A 10,075-nucleotide genomic window follows, 5' to 3' on the forward strand; every position below is an offset into this window, starting at 1 on the left:
GTGGGGTTTTATTTATCAATGTTGCCCTCTGGTTGCAAGAACTGAGAGAGCCATGAATCGAAGCGTGGAGCCGGTGGTCATCATCAGTCTGCACTCCGCACACTCACTTCTAGACTTTTGATAGAGTTAGTTAGTATAAATCTATTCATATAGCTACTGGGGATACTAATATTGACAAATCAAAGCATATATTTTTTCATACCAGTGTTGTCAAACAAACGATAATATTTGGCTTGACAATGACAATGGTGTAAGATATATGGTCTTTTTTTTAACATTTTGCAATCATTTATTTATTAGTCTTCCTAGGCAGAAGGGTTGTCTATCTCCAATTATGTATATAAATAAGCCCACATAATTGTCAAGAGGTTTTGTGCATGTTTCGGCCAGCAGAGGGGTCCGCTCGCTCTAGTGGTTGCTTCACACGCTCTCGTAGTAGTAGTTCTCGCGCTAGGCTAGCCTGCAGACAGACTAAATCAGTTGAGACGGGACCGAACGTCAGATATAGACGCCAAGGGAAAGAGAGGAGGCTGGAGACAGAGAGAGATTGAGATCCGTACTTGTCAAGTCCTGGACTGACCGTGGGACCGGAACGTCCATGGCGCTGCACATGAGCTCTTCACAAGCATTCAGAGGATTGGGGAAAGTGGGGTAGGTGTCGCTTAGTTAGCTAATAGCTAACTATCCTCAATTCATGAAAATACTGGCTCAGAAAGTTGTAACTTGTAAAGTGTTCAATTAATACACAACACACAAGAAACCCGTGTCTTATAGTGCAGTTGCTAGCTAGCTGACAAGCTAAAGCTAGCTAGCTAATGAAGGATTTCGAGGAGGTGTCAACCTAAGCAAACTCACCATAAAGCCAGGTCACACAGGAAGAAAGCATGGAACGGGGGGAGACGAAAAATAATGCTGAATCATCACCAGACACAGGTGACTTTCTGTCAAAATGCATAGGTAGCTTAATAATTATGTAGACGAAAAACGTGCTAACTCTGCTAGTCAAACTCAAATCAGCAAATTATTTCCCGCAATTTCTCAGAAAATGTGGAGCATTTAGAGGATCGTGCTTTGGCGCCCTCATGTGGCGATCAAAGGGACAGCACAGGGGATGCGGCTTGGAAGTCCACGTCCTCATGCCATGACATCAACATGATGGATCAGAAGCTCAGACCCATTGAACAGCAACTCCAGTACCTGCTGAATAAGGCGGATGAGTTTCAGGCACATATTTTATACAGGTAACGTTAGAGTCAGTTAGGAAAGTTGTTAATGTAGTCTAAGATAATGATAGGTAAAGGTTAGGTGAGTCAATGATTAGTGCACCTAAACTATACAATTGCATCTAGTGGTGTTTCAAGTTATTGTTTATTATTTATCAAAAGGATTAAAGTAATACATAATGAATCCCTGTCCTGTGACATAACCATGTGTGTGTGTTGTCTGCAGACGTGACAATCTGCAAAAGGAAAACTTTGCTTGTGTGGTGCCTACTTTCCTGCGGACCTGTCAGCCCTACTTCACTTACCTGGAGTCGACCGCTCGCAGCTCCCTGCCCCAGCGCACGCCTCTGCCCGTGTACATCCGCTCACGAGTAAGAGCCTTTCGAAACACAATCCTACTCACCTGAATCCGGGTAGGACAAAACTGTCCCTCTTTATTGACAAGTGTTGCTGAATCGCCTCTCTATCCTCAATTCATGCACCTTGGTTGGAAAGTGAGGTAGCGGCAGTGATCCCTTCCCTTTGCACTGTTTATTGATATTAAATGTATTCTACACTTCACACAAACATAAATGTCTCTGTGAATCAACTCTGGTCAAGAATAAAGGCTTATGAGAGGTTTGAGAAATAATAGAGAAAAATCAAGAGATGCTGTAAACTGAGAATGGTGTGTATTGAGTAATTGTGTGTGTGTGTGTGTGTGTGTGTGTGTGTGTGTGTGTGTGTGTCTGTCTGTCTGTCTGTCTGTCTGTCTGTCTGTCTGTATTTATGTGTTTGTCCATCTCTCCAGTTGTTAGACTTCTCCCAGCAGCTGTGTGCGAGGCTGGAGCAGCTGGTCTTGACCTACGCCTCCTTTGACTTTCTCTCTCTGGAGGAGGCTGAGCCGGCCAGGTGCTGTGCTTACCAGAAGAGGCTGGTGGGAGGAGCTATAGGACGGCCTCATTGTAATGTCTGGAGTAGAGTAAATGGAATGGAGTCAAACATGTGGTTTTCATATGTTTGATGTGTTTGATACCATTTAATTTATTCCATTCCAGCCATTACAATGAGCCCGTCCTCATAGCACCTCCCACCAGCCTCCTCTGGTACTTACACCATAACATCTGAAGGCAGTGAGCCACTAAACACACACATAGGCACATACAGACGCATAGCGCCGCTGTCGGGTGAAAACCTCATCTCCAAAACAGACACTTTTCAGGAAATTGAAAAAAACTCCCATATTAGACTATTTTTAACGAACTTACAATTTCGAAATTTCAGAAGCTATTTTGAATATATTTTCTTGGTCCTAGAGTTATGAAATGTTCAGAGTACACTGAGGAAACTTAGTGCTTTCAACACAAAATTTGAGTTACAAGGTTTTCATCAGACAGCGACGATATGTACCAACACTACTTGAATACCTGTATTTAGATCCACAAATGGAACATTCTGGAGTATGAGCCAAATATTTTAGAGGACAGCTGCTTGGACTTGTCAATCCTTATTCTCATTCGTCTGACATTCATTCCACAATCCTTCATCCAGCCATTTATGTATCTATCATTCTCCCCTCTCTCCATTCCAGTGTCTCCCATTTCTACATAGGCAAGTGTCAGATAGACAGTGTGAGGCTGTCCATATACCGGTACTGTTGTCCAGCCCCGTACCTGGCTGGGGTCGACACTGGCCTGTACAAACGCATGTGCTGGAATGTGGAGAGACCTACAGCAGGAAACTGATGGCGAGATGGAGGGAGAGACAGAGGAGGACAAGCCAGTGGCAGGGAAAGAGAGAGCTACCAAGACAGATTAGTGAGTGAGAGAGAGGGGGAGGTAGAGAAAGGGTTAAAGTAAGGCATAAAATGTCAATAAACAATAATTGTAGTACAATATTAGTGCCAAGAATACTTTGGGACTCTTTTGAACTGAGATGTTGGATGACAATGTACATTTTGGAATTCAGGCCTAAGAACAGTTGATCAGATGGCATCTCACTGCCTGTGTCTGTGTCTGTATTTGTGTGTGACTGTGTGTGTTTCTCGAGCAGCTACTTCCTGTGCTACGAGGACGTCCCTGAGGAGCCTGCTGAGGGGGGCGATGGAGAGGGTAAAGGGGAGACGGTTGCTATAGGCAACGTGGTCAGGATGTGGTCAATCGGTCAGTGGGTCCAAACGCAGCCTGAACCTGTGACAGACGACATCTACGAATGGTACAAAGTCACACTCAGATCGCTACACAACACTCTTTCATCTTTGACTTGTTTAAATAAGATTTTTTTTGCACAAACTCTACTTAAGACTAAGTACCTTACAAGTACCATGTTAATATAGCTCACACTGTGTGTGCCTGGTGCGTGTGTGTTTGTGCGTCTCTGTGTGTGTGTGTGTTCCAGGGTGCTGTGCTGGGTTCCACAGGCTCAGTACCACAGGCTTTTGTGTCTGGGAGGAGAGGAGCCCACTGCCTGCAGTGCTACTGACTGTCTACTGGGGGCGTTGTTCTCTCAACAGAGCCCAGTGGAAAGCCCCAGTCCTGAAACAACATAAAGAGACAAGCCACTTTTCTAGAACTATCTTTGACCATAACATGTTCCCATTGATTAAAGGATTTAACATTACTTATTGTTAGTTTTACATTGTGTTATGTTCGGCTAATGTTTCCAAATCTAAGTAACTATTGGGAAGGACATTAAGGACTGAACACTGAAATAGCTCTGGTTCCAACTAGCCAGTCATCCATGACAAATGTTTTTCTTATGGTTCCTTACATATTGTATAAAAATAAATATAATTTCTAAAGATAGCAAGTTTTATTACCAATTCCCTACCAGCTAGTGATACATTTGAACTGTATCTGATGTCTGTTCATATTCAAGGTTATATTGAGCACGTATGTATGTTACTGTATTGTGTGGTTGTTGGAAATCATTTTGAATGATGTTAAGAATAAAAGTATTGACCTGTCATTCATTTGTATGGGAGTGTTATTTTATGAAAGAAAACAATTTATTGAAAATAAATCATTGTGTTTCAGAGAACAAAAAAATATTGAATATTTTCAAAACATGGGGTCTCAGTACTGTACTTAAATTGTAAATTATTTGTTTGTAAACAATGGAGTAATTAAACATTACATTTTTCCATATGATAAAGATAGTTAAGATTTTTTCTTTATTGATAATATTTCACGTTTGCAGCGCAAAATAGCCTACTGTGACATCTAGGCAGTTCAGAATGAAAAGCGTTCTGTTTCAGAATACTTTCTAGCGCTGTCCTTGCCGCAGTTATTTTTAGTTCACTTGTACCATCTAGTGGTGATCACAATGTCTTATGTTTGCTAAAGTTCTATATTTGAGCATTCTATAGTTCTATTTTTATACACATACATTCTGAATTCAGACTGCTATAATACACTACTTGGTTACATTGCTCGATTGTTTAGTTCTTATTTAGGATTTACAGAAGTTTTCTAGCACAGTTTAGCAGTTTTTAGTTGAGTTTTCTGTAAATAAATCTTTTCTAGCTGTTATACTGGTCTCTTGGTGATACCTTGGAGCAAAAATGGATGACTCTACATCCATCCAAGGGTCTTCTTGGGTCGATTGTTACCTTGATGAGCAGGTAAGTTTTCCATTAATTATTCAATAGCTCTCATGTGTATAAGCATCTATTTTTATGTTCTCCTTTAGTTTTTAATACATTTTGGGCCGACCCCATCCATGATAAATCTGTGATATCCTGAACAAAATGACATTGTCAAGGCCATAAAATAAAATGTCCTGTGTGATACCACTGCTAATATTAAACTCCTACTGTGCGTACAGATGTTGAAGGTGAAGGGTCGCCAGAGACTCCATGAGATCGAGCAGGAAGTTCATAGAGAGCTGAGCGTGACACTAAGCCAATGTCACCAGTCCCCAGGAGAGGTATACTCATACTTTTCCATTCCCTAAACTATAGTACACCATTGCTACCATCCACATAGACTGTTTATTTACCTGTTATTGCACCTTAAGTTCACAAAGGAACAGTATGAACAAATGTCTTCCTCTCTTCCGTCTGAAGGTAGCCATGGAGGGGCAGCAGCTCCTGACTGACAAGGCCAAGCCATGGGTTACTTCCCATGAGCATCTTGGTTCTGCAGCTCTGATGAATGGCGACACAGCAGGTATGCTCTCAGAGAAACAGGCCCAACCTGAGATCAGGTCAGATGAGATGCTCCAGGTGGAGTTCCTCAGCCAGACCCAGGTGGAGATTCCACAGGAGGTCAGGGAGGTCATGGACAGCCTGCTGGACAAGGTGGCGGATGGAGAAGCCCAGGAGAAGAAGGCTGAGGTCTTCAAGGCAAACCTGATCCCCTATCCCTCCTCATCCTCAGCAGTCAATGTCATGAAGGTCCTGGAGAGCCAGGTAGACAAGGTAAGACTGGATCCTTTATTTGTGCATTTTTGTTGTATACTACACTCTTAGAAAAAAGGGTTCCAAAGGGGTTCTTCGGCTGTCCCCATAGGATAACCCTTTGAAGAACCCTTTTTGGTTGCAGGTAGAACCCTTTTTGGTTCCAGGTAGAAAGAACCCTTTTGGGTTCGATGTAGAACCCTCTGTAGAAAGGGTTCTACATGGAACCGAAAAGGTATTCTACCTGGAACCAAAAGGGTTCTACCTGCAACCAAAAAGGGTTCTTCAAAGGGTTCTCCTATGGGGACAGCTGAAGAACCCTTTAAAGTTCTAGATAGCAAATTTTTTCTCTCAGTGTAGTACTATACCTGTACATGTAATAAGAAATACTGTATGGCAGTAAAGACACCAGAGGTGTACATAGAACTAACATTACAATGCCTCTCTTTCTCTTCCATGTGAAGGAGAAGAAGGTTGAGGTCCTTGACCTTAGCACCTGTCCCATACTCCAAACGGCCCTTACAGACATTGAGACCACGATGAAGACTGCATACAAGACCATGCCAAAGCAGATTGTGGTACTTGGTTCTACCATTAAGCATATCATCACCCAGGTGCTTCTTCAAGTAGATCCCCAAGCCTTTCAGGAGGGAGTCTATTTGGAGACACCTGTTATCATCAACAACACCAAAGCTCTTCTGTGGTCTATTCCCTGGGTTCAAGTAACTGAGGATGAGGAGATGTCTAACACTCAGCAGTCCATTGAAGCTTATGAGGTGGCCAAGACTGTTATCAACAACCTGGAGGAGGTGCTAGGCCCAAAACCTGTGTTGGCGAGAGCACTGGGAATCAGGTCACACATCTTGACAAGGTACATTGTTCATCTCGTAGGTCTATGCATTTCTAAGACAGTGCCTGATGTTTATGCTGCCAACGAAGAGGAGAGACATATTAGTCAGGATATGGTGAACATCTGTCCTCTACCTGCTAGATTGATCATTAGCGGATAACTATTCAATGACTTCGTAGTGAAGTTTATTCTAAAACTTCATCCAATGAACGGACACGGTACTAAACAGCTTGACCAACAGGCTCTGCTCTTACTGGTTGTTAAAATGGCCTCAGTAGCTTTTAACATCTTGAGGAAGATTCCAGGTATTTCTGTGGATGAAAAGCTGTGCCCCCCCTTCTGCAACATGAGGCAGACAGTGTTGCACATGCAGAGTGCCATGATACATCAGTTTGGCACAACAATCAAGATAAAAAACTGGTTTCCATGAAGGACCCGGTGATCATCTCCACCATCCCCAGTGCTATCTGTGAGGGGATCCTAATGGTGTACAAGGGCATTAGTGACACCTATCCGCTTCAAGTCCTCGGCCCACAGCGTCCAATTGCCAGGAGCTGCGAAGAGGCAATGGAGAGCAAGCTCTTTGCAGTAGCCCTACCCGAGGACCTTAGGAAGACCATCTACAATCACTACGGGTCCCAGGTCGGGAAACTGGCACTGTTCCAGAAGGCTTTCCCTTTGAATGACCACATCAAGTTGGACCACATCCACCGTGTTTCTCTGCCTCGTTCCTCCAACAGAGATGTAATCTGGATCGACCCCAAATACTTTGTCGGGGACGACGATGAGGAGGTTGTAACATCAAGCAACACAGTCCCCGTTAATCCTCTTGCTCTCGACGTCAGTCAGGCTGCCTTTTTGAAGCAGTTCCCACAGACTGATGTTTTCGAGTCAACCACAAAGGACTGTGGAAAGCCTGTGCAAGACCAGGCTCAGAAGGAGGCAGAGAGGAACAAACCAAAGGTGACAAACCTTGATATTGTTCCTGTTAGTCTTGTCAGGAAAGTCTTTGACTCTGTCTTCCCAGATTCATGCACAATCAAGCAGCAGTACGGTTCATGGGAAGACGTCCCACTTTGCAATGATATGGTAGAGCACATAGATATCCAGGTTCAGAAAGAGGCACTGAAATACCAAAACCAAAGACTGTTCTTACGCACTCTGAAGAAGCTCAACGATGAGCCAGACAAGATGGCCACATTCTTAGAAGACGTCTCACTCTCTATCAGGAGCAAGTACTTCAGGACTTTCCATGAGTGGCCATTGGTTAAAGCCCAGCTATACCCAGACATACGGTCTCTGCTGGTCTGCGATATCATGGTCCGAGAGATCATGGCTCAACTGAGGCCTACCTTGACCTTCGCCAAGGACACCAACAAGGGTGATGACCGGCCATACTGCATCAACATCCCGGTCAAGAGAGAGACCAGCTCTCCAGATAATACAGGTAGAACACTGTTACTGTTGGTGTGCTACATTCAGAATCAGGCCTAGTCTCTTGTAAATTACTTGTATTCCACAATGTTCTTTCATTCACAACTTCACAACAATATCCGATGTAGAGTAAACAGCTACATGTAACAGTCAGCTAACCAGTTGGACAATAACAACTTGAACTCTTCACTTCCGTTCAAATGTCCTATCTTGTCCTATCACCATTTTCCCTAGACAAGACCAAGCTGGAGCTTTGCATTGAGAAAGCCAGTGCTGACAGAATGAAGGAACTCCTCCTTGAGAATGTAAGCTACACTGTATTCTGTGTTGTCTCATTGATAATATCAGTCAATTTGAATGTTGTCTGTCCTGTACTGAGCTGCAGCTTCATCTTTGCCAGGTTGCTGATGCTGATGGCTTCCTGCGGTTTGTTTCCACCACAGGAGGCTGCTGAGGGGAGGGCGGCTAATAACAATATCTGGAATGGAGTCACTGGAATGGTATCAAACACATGGAAACCATGTGTTTGATGTGTTCGATACCATTCCATTGATTCCGTTCCAGCCATTACTATGAGCCCGTCCTCCCCAATTAAGGTGCCTGTAGTTTCGACTCACCAACTCTGTTTGTTCACAGGAACCCGAACCCTTCTGGATGAAGGGATGGATGGCAATGATGGAGGAGGAAAGTAATAAAAAGGAGAAGGAGAAGGAGAAGTGTTGCGGCTGGTTCTGGGGTTTGTTTGGCCGTAAGAAAAAAACAGGAATTGTGGATGGAGGTTTGTCGCAGGCGCGGATACTAGAAATGACATCCACACAAACCGAATGTATGGACGCACACACATTTACACGGAGACAGATATAACAACGAAGCCTACCGCAGATCCCAAACAGACAACATGTAATAGCATGTCTTATTTTCCATTTTGGGCTACAGGATGTGTATTTACAGCTTACCAGAGGCTATAGTTTATTTTTATGTATTTTGTATGACTTTTATATTCTAAAGACATGACTTTTGTGACTTTTCTTACTTTTACATGATATAAACAAATATTCCATATAGAGAAGCCTGATGCTCAATGTAACCAATAACCATCCATTTTATTGTTGTCACGATCGTCTTGAAAGGGAGTAGACCAAGGCGCAGCGTGTGAAACAAACATGACTTTATTTAATTAAAGTTTCTAAATACAAACAAAAACACGATTCGTGAAGTCCACGGTTAAACATACCGACACGGAACAAAAACCCACAACACCCAAGGGAAAACATACAGATTAAATATGGCTCCCAATCAGAGACAACCAGCCGACAGCTGACACTCGTTGCCTCTGATTGGGAGTCACACAGGCAAACATAGAAACAGACAACCTAGAACACCCAAACAAAGAAACAGAACACATAGAATGCACACACCCTGGCTCAACATATAGAGTCCCAGAGCCAGGGTGTGACAGTACCCCCCCCTAAAGGCGCGGACTGCGACCGCGTCTTAACAAAACCCCAAACAGGGGAGGGCTGGGTGGGCATTCCTCCTCGGAGGCGGCTCCGGCTCCGGCTTTGACCACCACCCCTCCATAATACCCCCGTAGCGCCCCTGGTCCGGTCTGACCCCGCTGGCTGGATCTGGACTGGACATTGACGGAGCGGATTGCTTACGCTCCGTTGTGGAGCAGCTGACCGGTCTTACCAGGCTGACGACTCGCACCCCGGGCTTGGTGCGAGTAGCAGGAACGGGCTGAACCAGGCTGACGACTCGCACCCCTGGCTTGGTGCGAGTGGCAGGAACAGGCTGGACCAGGCTGGCGACTCGCACCCCTGGCTTGGTGCGAGTGGCAGGAACAGACCGGGCCGGGCTGGCGACTCGCACCCCTGACTTGGTGCGAGTGGCAGGAACAGGCCGGGCCGGGCTGGCGACGCGCACCGTAGGTTTGGTGCGAGTGGCAGGAACAGGCCGGGCCGGGCTGGCGACGCACACCGTAGGTTTGGTGCGTGGAGCAGGGACAGGCCGGGCTGGGCTGGCGACGCACCCCGTAGGCTTGGTGCGTGGAGCAGGGACAGGCCGGGCTGGGCTGGCGACGCACACCATAGGTTTGGTGCGTAGAGCAGGAACAGGCCGGGCAGGGCTGGCGACGCACACCGTAGGTTTGGTGCGTGGAGCAGGAACAGGCCGGGCTGGGCTGGCGAC

General features: G+C 45.1%; 1 pseudogene across 1 annotated transcript; it reads left to right on the forward strand.

The window, feature by feature from the left end:
• Positions 1-884: 884 nt before the first annotated feature.
• On the forward strand, positions 885-3,750 carry LOC311130533 (UPF0575 protein C19orf67 homolog; annotated as a pseudogene). Its single transcript has 7 exons — positions 885-933; positions 1,043-1,241; positions 1,450-1,594; positions 2,014-2,114; positions 2,794-3,019; positions 3,252-3,416; positions 3,600-3,750. The product of its transcript is annotated as a UPF0575 protein C19orf67 homolog (transcript).
• The last annotated feature ends 6,325 nt before the right edge of the window (positions 3,751-10,075 follow it).

Source organism: Coregonus lavaretus, assembly GCF_964263955.1.
Source record: "Coregonus lavaretus genome assembly, chromosome: 6".
NCBI classification, from domain to species: Eukaryota; Metazoa; Chordata; class Actinopteri; order Salmoniformes; family Salmonidae; genus Coregonus; species Coregonus lavaretus.